The 12,840-nt window shown below is 40.7% G+C and overlaps 1 pseudogene; it reads left to right on the forward strand.

Moving 5' to 3' along the window:
* Nucleotides 1-7,914: 7,914 nt before the first annotated feature.
* Nucleotides 7,915-10,580, forward strand: LOC145722051 (glyceraldehyde-3-phosphate dehydrogenase pseudogene; annotated as a pseudogene).
* Nucleotides 10,581-12,840: the final 2,260 nt, after the last annotated feature.

The raw sequence follows: 12,840 nt of genomic DNA on the forward strand, positions 1-12,840 counted from the left end.
GGGGTGGCTGGGTGATAGACATTGGGGAGGGTATGTGCTATGGTGAGTGCTGTGAATTGTGCAAGACTGTTAAATCACAGATCTGTACCTCTGAAACAAATAATGCAATATATGTTAGAAAAAAAAAAGAAGATAGCAGGAGGGGAAGAATGAAGAGGGGGAAATCGGAGTGGGAGACGAACCATGAGAGACGATGGACTCTGAAAAACAAACTCAGGGTTCTAGAAGGGAGGGGCGTGGCAGGATCGATTAGCCTAGTGATGGGTATTAAAGAGGGCACATTCTGCATGGAGCATTGGGTGTTATGCACAAACAATGAATCATGGAACACTACTTCAAAAACTAATGATGTAATGTATGGTGATTAACATAACAATAAAAAATTTTAAAAATAAATAAATAAATAAAATAAAAGTAAGCAACTAGATTGGAAGAAAGAACTCCATCCATAATAGCAACAAAATATAATAAATATTAAGCATATCTTGGACAACGAATCCATATAAAGAAATTATAAAATCATATACCAAAAAAACCCTGAAATAAATGGGGAAAAATGTCTTATCTGGGGATGGGAAAATCAAATCTATAAAAAGTTCAATTTTTTGGACGCTAATTAGATATTTTGACAAAATCCCAATTAAGGTATCAATAGGATTTTGAGTGAGAGAAGGGAACCAAAAATAATTATTCTAAAGTTCATGCAAAAAAATAGTCAAATATAGATATTTTTGAAAAGCTATTTTTTTAAAGATTTTTTATTCATTTATTTGAGAGAGAGAGAAAGCAAGCACAGCCAGGGGGAGGGGTAGAGGGAGAGGAAGAAGCAGACTTCCTGCTGAGCAGAGAGCTAATGTGGGACTCAATCCCAGGACCGCGGATCATGACCTGAGCCTAAGGTAGACGCTTAACCAACTGAGCCACCCAGGTGTCCCTGAAAAGCCATTTTTGAAAAATAAGAAATATAAAGAAAAACTAACCCAACCATCAACACAAATTATAAATATTATAATAATTAAGAATATTGGTGAGTAACACTACAATGGAACAAATGGCTCAGAAACACACACACACAATTACTTTAAATGAAGAATCACAAATTACTGGCAAAGAGAAAGACTACTCCAATACATGGCAGTTGGAGAAGTGGTTGGCTATTTGTAAATACATGAATTTCAATTTTCATATCAGACAAGTAAAACATATTATAATGGTTTAAAGAATAATTCTAAAATGTATCAACCACTAAGACTAGAGGTATAGGGGTGCCTGGGTGGCTTAGTCGGTTAAGCATCTGCCTTCAACTCAGGTCTTAATCTCAGGGTCCTGGGATTCAGCAAGGAACCTACTTCTCCCTCTCCCTCTGCCTGCCACTCCCCCTGCTTGTGCTCTCACTCATTCTCTCTCCCTATCTCAAATAAATAAAATCTTTTAAAAAAAGAAAGAAAGAAAGAAAAGACTAGAGGTATAAATACAAGGTTATTACTCATTTTTAAAGCAATGGAAAACTCTTCCTCTCTTCTTCCTTTCCTTTCCTTCTTGAACAATTCAGTCTTAAGCTATTAGGTCACTGGAGGGCAGAGCAACATACTCATTCTCAAGTTCAGAGAAGTAAGAGAAAAGAATAGAAAATTCACAGAGAATTTCAAATGATTAACAAAATACATTTCAGCTTCATCAATATCTAAAAATATGTATATTAAATATTGAGATATATTTTTACATATCAAAAAATGTTAATGAGAATATCCAACTCTGTCAAGGGTAAGGAAGCAAGAATTTGTATACATAGCTGCTAAAACCTTTCAGAAACCAGTTTGGTTATATGTATGAAGAGACTTAAAATATTATGTGCCTTAAGTATTAAACATTAATATTTATTAAATATGTTTTATGCCCTCTGGCCTAGTAATAATATGTATGGAAAGCTCTTTTGAGGAAACACTGTGAGATATCAAAAAAAAAAAAGAAAAAAAGAATGCCCTATATGTAAAGATGTTCACTGTAGCATTTTTTTTTTTTTGAGAGAGAGAGAGTGCATGAGCTGGGGTGGGGTTGGTGGAGTGGGAGCAGAGGGAGAGGGAGAGAATCTTAAGCAGACTCTGTGCTGAGCGCAGAGCCCAATGGAGGGCTTGATCTCACAAACCTAAGATCATGACCTGAGCCCAAATCAAGAGTTGGACACAACTGACTGAGCCACCCAGGTGCCCCCCCACTGTAGCATTTTTTAGAGCATTAAAATATTGGAAAACAATGTAAGTGTCAATAACATGTAAACAATTATATAAAGAATAGGCTATTTACCATCTATTATGCATCCTAAAATTATGCTTGAAAAAACTACAAATACTTATGGTGTAATATTTTTAAAAAGCAGAAGGAAAATAGAGTGTGATATGATCATAACAGAGTACAAAATGCAAAAAAAAATCAGAAAATGATACAAGGTTAAATAAAACTGTCTATTAGAGTAGAACTTTGGGGGATTTTTTTTCCCCTTCATATGACAAGTGAAAAATAAATTTCACAGTTGTGGCAAATTTAATGTAATTTGAGCAACTTGTTCAGTTCAACAAGCAAGTATTGAGACCAATGCCAGGCAGTACCCTAGGACCTATTATCTGGAATTCTGTGTTACTAAGAAATTTCAAAAGGAAAACATGTGTTTGACCATGCCTGCCAAGGAAGGCAGGAAGGAAGGAAGGAGAAAAAGAGAGAGGGAGAAAAGAAAGAAAGAAAGAAAGAAAAAGAAAGAAAGAAAGAGAGAGAAGGAAGGAAGGAAGGAAGGAAGGAAGGAAAGAAAGAAAGAAGAAGAAAGAAAGAAGAAAGAAAGAAAGAAAGAAAGAAAGAAAGAAAGAAAGAAAGAAAGAAAAAGAAAGAAAGAAAGATGTAATTTGAGCAAGAGAAAGAAAGAAAGAGCAGAAAGAAGAAAGAAAGAAAGAAAGAAAGAAAGAAAGAAAGAAAGAAAGAAAAAGAAAGAGAAGAAAAAGCAAGCAAATAGGAACATTTAATTGAACCATCCCAGACTTACAATTTAGTTCTGCACTTCCTCAAAAATGCCATCATCACATGCAATCCAGATAGATTTCCCAAAATAAGTGTAACCAGTGATGCACAAGTTCTATTTACCATCTTTTTAGTGACATTTTTTTCATATCTACAGATTGGCCCCTGTCCATAAAGTTTGTTTAGATATAGAAGAGTAACACTAGCACTTTCAAAATAAAACTAGCAAAATAAAAATACAAAAAATAAACCAAATTTGGAGAAAACTATGGAAACCTTGAAACACCAACCCACCTTGTTGATCAGGAATGTTCGTAACTGGGGCACCTGGGTGGCTCAGTCGGTTAAGCGCCTGCCTTCGGCTCAGGTCATGGTCCCAGGGTCCTGGGATCAAGCCCCACATCGGGCTCCTGGCTCAGCAGGGAGTCTGTTTCTCTCTCTCCCTCTGCCCCTCCCTCACTCGTGTACTCTCACTCTCTCTCTCTCAGATAAATAATTAAAATCTTTAAAAAAAAGGAATGTTCATAACTGTTCAAAACCAACTCAGCATACTCAAAAATAATTATTAATTATAATATTATTTAATAATTAATACTGATGTTAATTGTTCTTTCACATGATTTTCATTTCATCTCACTTAATGTTACTATGTAATATTAATTAATAACATTATCAATAGAATATTATGTAATTTTATGCAGTTATTAAATATTATCAACATTAAATGCTAATTTAATATTAATTAAAATTTTACACCATTTTTTTCATTGAGTCTGCACAAAGGTTGATATTGTTAATCCAAATACAGGAGTTGATATTATCACCTCATTTTACAAAGGAGGAAGCTGAGGCTCAAAGAGGTTACATAATTTACATAAGATCAAACGTCTAGAAAAGGCCAAGGCATTTTAACACATATGGAAAAGGAGGATTTTGACAACCCTCTAGGCTATGCTCTGTGCCTCAGCATGCTGCCTCCCTAAAAAACTGAATCTCGGGGTGCCTGGGAGGCTCAGTCGGTTAAGCGTCTGCCTTCGGCTCAGGTCATGATCCCAGGGTCCTGGGATGAACCCCATGTCGGGCTCCCTGCTCAGTGGGGAGCCTGCTTCTCCCTCTCCCCTCTGTTCATGCTCTCTCTCGCTCGCTCGCTCGCTCTCTCTCTCAAATAAATAAATAAAATCTTTTTTAAAAAAGAATTTAAAAAAAACTGAATCTCCTGGAACAGTGGTAGTAAAAAGTAAGCTCTCATTTAATAGTAATAATTATCACTGATTACAAAGTGCTTCTGATACGATGAATTTAAAGTCTGATACCTAAGCATAGTTGAATTGTATTTCAAAGGTGAAGAATTTAATTAAAATCTTAAGTTCAAGTGTACCCTTACCCCACTTAGCAAATTTTAGATCTTTACTTTCATATGCCCGATTTAAAAAGACACACTACATTTTCTCTTTTCAAAACACAGACAGCAAAATAATTAATATAGTCTCAGAAATTGTGTGCCTTTCAGATGCTTATTTTTAGTACTTCTAGTTTTCTGATCTAGTCTCGATAACAATTAGTGCAAACTTTTGTTTTGAAGGGCAGTATTGTATTTTGGTTTTCTTGGAAACCACCACTGTCAAGGCTGTGTACACAGGGTTATCACAATGACGCATCTTCAAGAGGAAGTGAACAAGTTTTATTAGACCTTACCTCTCCTCTTCAAAGGTTTGGAAGTTTTGGAGATACTAGCAGTCAAAAATAAGACTAGCCACTAAGAAAGGAAATCTAAATGTCTTCCCTTTCAAAAGGGCAAACTGAAAGGTCATCAAATGAAATTAAGAAAGAGTCTGAAAAAGCAAAGTGGCTAATGATACCCCTTTGTCAAGACTTGTAATTCAATAAGGATTTTCATTCTTCAGCTCAAAACTGACATCTCCTTCAGGCTGGGGTCAATTCACTCTCTTCTTGAATCCTTCATCCCCAGTGGTCTTTTTACCGAGCCGTTGGATATATATAAGAGAAAGAGCAGTAAGCTTAAAGTCAGAAGATGTGGGTTCTTTCTTTTCCTGCCACTTGATCACCTGTGTAAAAGAGATAAAGGAACAAGTTCCTTCCTGATTCACAGATGTGATCACATAGGTGACTCTCCTTTGTAAAAAAACAAAGCCCAGGATCAGTGGCTCTCAAATGCTTCTCTTCCCTAGGGTACATTTGCCAATATCTGGAGACATTTCTGATTGTCACAACTGGGGGTGCAGGTACTACCCAGCATCTAACAGATCGAGGCTAAGGACACTGCTAAACATCTTACAATATACAGGACAGCACCTCACATCAAAGAATTATTTATCTGCCTAAATACCAATAGTGCAGAAGTTAAGAAACCCTGCTCTAGGGGTTGGATGCAGGCAAATCTCCTAGGTGTGCCAGAATGACTGTGACCTGAAAGGGAACTTCTCAGATCCATCTCTTCTCACCCAGCAAGAATGAAAAAGCAAAGCAGTTCTTGCCTGTATGCCCTAGCCCAGAGCCCCAGGGTGAGGACTAGCACTGGGCTGAGGGAAGGGTGGAGATACCCTTGTCAGTCCCAAGTTTACTAACACTCACTCTCCCCAGCTGTTTTTCTGGAATCCAAGTTATCAGAAAACATGTTCTCCAACTGGGTTGAATGTGTAGCACTAAACTATTTCCTGAGTGTCCACCTATGTGACACTAAGAAAGATACAGAAAATATAATAGATTTATATATCTCTTGTTTAATAAATAAAATCCTTGTCATCATCATCTAGAAATTTAGAATCTAGTGGATAAATTGACACGAATAGCCAGTGAAGACTCCCAGACAATTTTGCTCCTTCAAAATTACATGTGACATTATGGAGTGCGTAGGATATGGATATTGATCAGAGGAATGGAAAAGTCTTCAGGGCATAAGAGGTAATGAAGAAAATGGCAAAAATATATGTGATGGGGCGCCTGTGTGGCTCAGTTGGTTGGGGAACTGCCTTCGGCTCGGGTCATGATCCTGGAGTCCCGGGATCAAGTTCCACATTGGGCTCCCTGCTCTGCGGGGAGTCTGCTTCTCCCTCTGACCCTCCCCCCTCTCGTGCTCTCTCTTTCATTCTCTTTCTCTCAAATAAATAAATAAAATCTTTAAGAAAAAAAAAAAGATATATGTGATGGTTAATCTTATGTGTAACGGGTTGCCCAGACAGTTAGCCACACATTATTCTGGGTGTGTCTATGAGGGTGTTTTGGATGAAATTAACATTTGAATGGATAGACTAAGTAAAGCAGATTGCTCTCCCCAATGTGGTTGGGCTTCATTCAGTCAGTTGAAGGCCTGAATAGAACAAGAAGACTGATCCTCCCATGAGTAAGAGAGAATTCCTCCGGCTTGACTGCCTTCAAGCTGGGACATCTGATCTTTCCTTGCCCTCAGACTTGAACTGAAACAGGGACTATTCTTGGACCTTGGGACTGCAGGCTTTTGGACTAGAACCGCACGGTTGCTTCTCCCGGTTCTCTGCCTTGCTAACTGCAGATCTTGGTACTTCTCAGCCACCAGAATCATATGAGCCAATCCTTATAATAAATATGTATATCCTACTGGTTCTGTTTCTCTGCAGTACCCTACCTAATGGAACAGAGTACAGGAAGCAGCACTAAGGGTGCCCATTTGAGATGCTGAGTGTGATCCTTCAAAAAAAGCTTAAACAACTTAATGGAAAGGAAGTTTGTTTTCAGAAGCCTGTAGCCCTCAGCAACACACAGGAGAGATTGGGCCATAGCTCAAGAAAACTGTATTCTTGGGGTGCCTGGGTGCTTCAGTTGGTTAAGCATCTGACTCTTGATTTCAGATCAGGTAATGATCTCAGGGTCGTGAGATTGAGGTCCATGTACATTCCACACTGGGCATGGAGCTTGCTTAAGATTCTCTCTCACCCTCTGCCCCTCCCCTGCTGCTTGTGTGTGTGTGTGTGTGTGTGTGTGTGCGCGCGTGCGTGCATGCACGCTCTTGCTCTCTCTCAAATAATAAATAAATAAATAATAAAATCTTTTAAAAAATGAAAAAGAAAACTGTATTATTCATTTAACAAATGAGGACACAGACACAGGAGAAAGATTTGTTTCTCTGGAGCCCTCCCCCCACCCCCAGCCATGGCCTAAGAAAGGGCTTTTGAGTGGGGAGGGGGGAGAGAAAATAGATAAGTAGACTTACCTTTTCTTCTCTTTCACTTTTCCTCCATTCCCCAGCTTTGCTAGCAGAAGGATACCAAGTGTGTTAGTGCCTCACAGCCTGGAAAACAGGAGAAAGACCTTTCCTTCTTAGCTGCATAGAGCAAAGAGGGACCACAGCAGTGGAGAAGATCAACCGAGCCAATGCTCTCTGAAAGGAGGCAGAAAGAGACAGAGAATGATGTGCAGAATCCAGAAACTTCACAACAGGTAGTGGAGCTTTGCATTTATTCAGCAGCAGACATTTAACAAATGTGCACAGCACAGGCCCCTTGCTAGAATATGACTAAAGTCTTGTCACCACCACAGTCTCCTGCCCAGGTGGGACAGAGATCTTGTAAGAGCTCTGGAGTCAGAAGACTAAGGATTAAATCTCAGCTTGGCCACTTGGTGCTTGTGCTCCTGAGCAAGTGGCTTCATTTTCCAGGCCTCAGTTTTGCCACTTGCAGAAGGGAGGCATTACAATACTTTTGTAGAACTGTTGCAAGATATAAATGATATGCGTTGGTGGCATGTGAGAAGCATGAGATGAATCCCAGGTACATAGTAAATACCTCATAAATGTTTTTTCCTTCCTTCTCTATTGGTGTGGGGTCCAAATCGTCCCTTCTGCCCAGAAATTTCTCCATATTCCCTTGTAGAAGTGCCCTAACAATTCCCTGCCCCCAAATTCCATAGGATCAACCAGGCCAATGCTCTCTGAAAGGAGGCAGAAAGAGACAGAGAATGATGCACAGAATCCAGAAACTTCACAACAGGTAGTAGAGCTTTGCATTTATTCAGCAGCAGACATTTAACAAATGTGCACAGCACAGGCCCCTTGCTAGAATATGACTAAAGTCTTGTCACCACCACAGTCTCCTGCCCAGGTGGGAGAGAGATTTTGGTAAGGGCTCTCCAACATCCCCTTCCTCCACCTCCTAATATCTATACTGTGCTGTGAACAATAACCAGGAAATCCATAGCTCTGCAGAAGAATTCCATGTGTTAGTCAAAGGGAAAGCCCTGCTGAGAAATATGGAAGTGACCCTTTGGTGGTGGTGAAAGGCTCAAAACATCATCTGGGAGAGAGAGGGAAAGTTAGTCATTACCACCAACCAAAATGAAATGTTTCCTTCCCTTTAGCAAAGGCAGCACCTGGCAAGAGTCTAAGGAAGGGGATGTCACACTACTGAATCCTCAACTCTAGCAGTGCAATCAGGGATCTCAGAATGAATCAGGCAAAGTTAGAGATTTGGCATTTTCTTACAATTTCTTACAGCCTTGCATTTTGTATTTCCTGTTTTCCAACGTTCCATTTATTCATTTGACCCATACTTATTAAGATTTTCTGGCTCTCTGCTCCTGTGCATAGGACAGACAACCTCATCTTCTAGCGCAGTGCCAGCCACTTCCCAGGACAGATGGTGAAGGTTGGAGTAAATGGATTTGGCCATATCGGGCACCTAGTCACCTCACCAACATCAAATGGGGTGATGCCAGTACTGAGTATGTTGTGGAGTCCATTGGGGTCTTCACCACCATGGAGAAGGCTGGGGCTAACTTCAAGAGTGGGGCCAAGAGGGTCAGAATCTTTGCCCCTTCTGCTGATGCCCCCATGTTTGTGATGGGCATGAACCATGAGAAGTACAACAACTCCCTCAAGATTGTCAGCGATGTCTCCTGTACCACCAAATGCTTGGCCCCTCTGGCCAAGGTCATCCATGACTTCAGCATCATGGAGGGACTCATGACAACAGTCCATGCCATCACTGCCACCCAAAGATTGTGGATGGCCCCCCTGGGAAGCTGTGGTGTGATGGCCAAGGGGCTGCCCAAAATATCATCCCTGCTTCTACTGGCACTACCAAAACTATAGGCAAGGTCATCCCTGAGCTGAATGGGAAGCTCACTGGCATGGCCTTCCGTGTCCCCACTCCCAATGTGTCAGTCATGGATCTGACCTGCCACCTGGAGAAAGCTGCCAAATAAGATGACAACAAGAAGGAGGTGAAGCAGGCATCAGAGGGCCCCTTCAAGGGCATCCTGGGGTATACTGAGGACCAGGTTGTCTCCCATGATTTTAGCAGTGACACCCACTCTTCCACCTTTGATGCTGGGGCTGGCATGGCTCTCAGTGACCACTTTGTCAAGTTCGTTTCCTGGTAAGACAGTGGTTTTGGCTATAGCAACCAGATGGTGGACTTTATGGTCCACATGGCCTCCAAGGAGTAAGAGCCCCCTGGACCACCAGCCCCAGCAACAACAAAAGAAAGAGAAAGGCCCTCAGCTGCTGGGGAGTCCTTGCCCCAACTCATCTCCCAATGCAATGAGAATCTCCCAACCTCCACAGTTTCTGTCCCAGAGCCCCTGAAGAAGGGGAGGGGTTTGGGGGTCCCTACCTTGTCATATGCCATCAATAAAGTATACTGTTCCGGGCAAAAAAAAAAAAAAAAAAAAGAGATTTTTCTGTGTGCCAGCACTCATCTAGGTAGTGAAGTCAGAATTGACTTTAAAAGTGTCAAAAATCCCTGTTCCCATGAAGCTTACATTCTTTGGGGAATAAATGAAATAAACATAAATGCATGGTATGATTGAAAGTGATAGTTTCTAAGCAAAAAAGGGTGATGGAGGGATGCCTGTATGGCTCAGTTAATTAAGCATCTGATTCTTGCTCTCAGCTCAGTTCTTGATCTCAGGGTCCTGAGTTCAAGCCTCGCATTGGGTTCCACACTGGGCGTGGAGCCTACTTTAAAAAAAGGCAAATGAGGGGATAGAGAGTTCTTGTGGGGAGGTGAGTGGATATAATTACAAATAAGATAATCAGAGAAGCCCTGTGTAATAGTGTGAGCAAGTCCTGCAGGAAATGAGGGAGTTAGTCATGCAGACATCTGTAAGACCATTGCACACAGAGGGAAGGGAAGAATGGGTACAAAGACTCCAAGGCAGGAGGCAGCCTGATGCATTCAAGAAACAACAAGGAGCCCAGTGTGGCTGATGCAGAGTGACTGAGGAGAAAATTGGGGAGAAAAGAGGTCAGAGGGCTACCAGGAGCCACACCACAGTAGACTGGGCAGCCACTGTGATTAGTTTGGCTTTTACTGGGGGTGAGAGGGAACATCCTTGGATAATTCTGATAAGAGATATGGCAGGTAAACTACATAATATGCCAGATATTGCAAACTGCTATGGGGGAAAATTGAAACAAGGGAAAAGAAATGGTGAGGCAGCAGGGGAGGGACCCTGTGGTTCTTATTTTGCCCTCCATCCCCTTCACCTTTCTAACTCAACTGATTCTTAAAGGCTCAGCTCAGACTGACACCTCCTCCAAGAAGCTTTCTCTGAATCTCTCTCCCTGAATTGGGTAAGAGCATCCCTTTTCTGTGTTCTCATAGCACCCTAAACAATTTTTCTTAAGTGTTTCTCATACTATATTGTGATAATCTGTTTATTGTATCTTTAGTAAGTATTCACAAAATGTTTGTTGAAGAAATGAAAGGATGGATGATGGATGGACAGAAGGATGGATGGATGGATGGATGGATGGATGAGACAGAGTAAAATAGAGAGTGAAAGGAAGAAGATAGTCCCTGAGGCTAGCTAGAATAAAGGTGGTGGCATTGGGAATAAAAAGGAGGAGACAGGTGTTAGAGACACTATAAAAGTAAAATGATATATCTGATAATTTTACGAATGTTAAAGTAGCCAAGGAGAAAAAGTTCCTCAAATGATCTCTTAGGTTCTAATAACTAGAAGGCTTAAGAGAAATAGAAATTATTAAAAGAAGAGCTCCTTTGGAAAAGGTTTTAGGATGACCAGGTCTAATTCATTCATCCATTTTAATAGCTAGATATTCATGACATATCTATCTAGTATGAAAAAGCTAGATATGTCGTGATCCCAGCTCTCAAAGGCATATAAGCATGAAACCATAAAGAAGCAAGGCCATACATAGTACCTTTGTCCTGAAGTAACATTGTAGGGTACGACTGTGTTGCTGAACATGCAGGACTTTCAACTCCTCAGTTTGGCAGTATGGTATGTGGGACCGTGCAAGGGCTTCCAAGTCAAATAATCTTGGGTTCTAGCTTTGCACCTAAATATCTGGGGCCCTGAGAAAACTACTTAAACTCCCTAAGCTTGACTCTCTGCATTTTCTTTTTTTTTTTGAAGATTTTATTTATTTATTTGAGAGAGAGAGTGAGAGAGAGAAAGAGCACAAGAGGGGGGAGCAGGAGAGGGAGAAGCAGACTCCCTGCTGCAGGGAGCCCGATGCGGCACTCGATCCCGGGACTCCAGGATCATGACCTGAGCCGAAGGCAGTCACTTAACCAACTGAGCCACCCAGGCGCCCGACTCTCTGCATTTTCAAGAGAGAAAGAGAGAGAGAGAGGAAAAAACCTACTTGGCAAGGTTGTCAAGAAAAATGTAATAAGATAAAATATGGGAAAACTTGGGGTACCTGGGTGGCTCAGTTGGTTAAGCGACTGCCTTTGGCTCAGGTCATGATCCTGGAGTCCCGAGATCGAGTCCCACATCGGGCTCCCTGCTCAGCAGGGAGTCTGCTTCTTCCTCTGACCCTCCCCCTCTCATGTGCTCTCTTTCTCTCATATTCTCTCACTCAAATGAATAAATAAAATCTTTTTTAAAAATATGAGAAAACTTCTACAATGATCCCTTGAAATACTTGGTGTTTTAACAATATCATTGGGCTTCCTTTTCTTTCAGTCCCAAGTTCAGCATGTGGCAAGGTTGCATCAGAAGTCCCAGAGATTTAAATTTGCATCAGCCTCATTTTGAGACATGCTTGGGTATCTTCCATATGCTAACCCACACTTGACACTTTCATTTTCCAGGAAAAAAAATCCCTCACTTCAACATCTGAAGACCAAATGTATTATGAGAAGACAGGAAGAGGGTGAATATCAAATTACTTTGTATTCAGCTTACTCACAAAAAACTAAAATAATCTTGAAAGTTTTGTATGAATTTTCAGCATTCACTTAGACAGGATTTATTGCAATCACTGATGTGTTTCCATCGAATCTTTGGCAAAGCCATATACAGAAATAAAGATACCTGTTGAAAAAGTTGGTGCAATCTCTCTCACTGGAACACTTCTCTCTCACTGGAACACTAATGCAAGTATATTTTCCAATACTGAACATTTACATGGTAGATGAAATTTCAACCACATCTATTACAGGAGAAATTTGGGGGTCAGAGAGAGAGAGAGACACTATTTGAGTATGGAGCCTTCGATCCAAAAAGCTAAGCAGAAGCAGTCTCAGTTAATCAAGGCACACTTTGTAATGAAAATTAGGTGAGAAGAAAGTAAAATGTGCATATAGCATAACAAAACCAGGATCTGTTTTGTTTTGTTTTGTTTTTTCATGAGAAGTAGTGTCAGAGACTATGAAGAACACACATGCCTCACACAGAATAGACCAAAAAATTTTCTGGGAAAAATTAATTACTCCATTGGAGAAGTGTGTTTGTCATCAAGCTCTTCAGGAGAAAAGTTGGTTTCAGCATTGTCAACAGAGAGAGATAGACTGAAGTTAGAGCAGCTACCGTTCCCAGTGACCCTCACCACAGGGAAGTCATCAGGAGTCTGAGCAGAAGAAGCCC

Source organism: Leptonychotes weddellii, chromosome 6, assembly GCF_054177405.1.
Source record: "Leptonychotes weddellii isolate Sample4059 chromosome 6, ASM5417740v2, whole genome shotgun sequence".
NCBI lineage: Eukaryota > Metazoa > Chordata > Mammalia > Carnivora > Phocidae > Leptonychotes > Leptonychotes weddellii.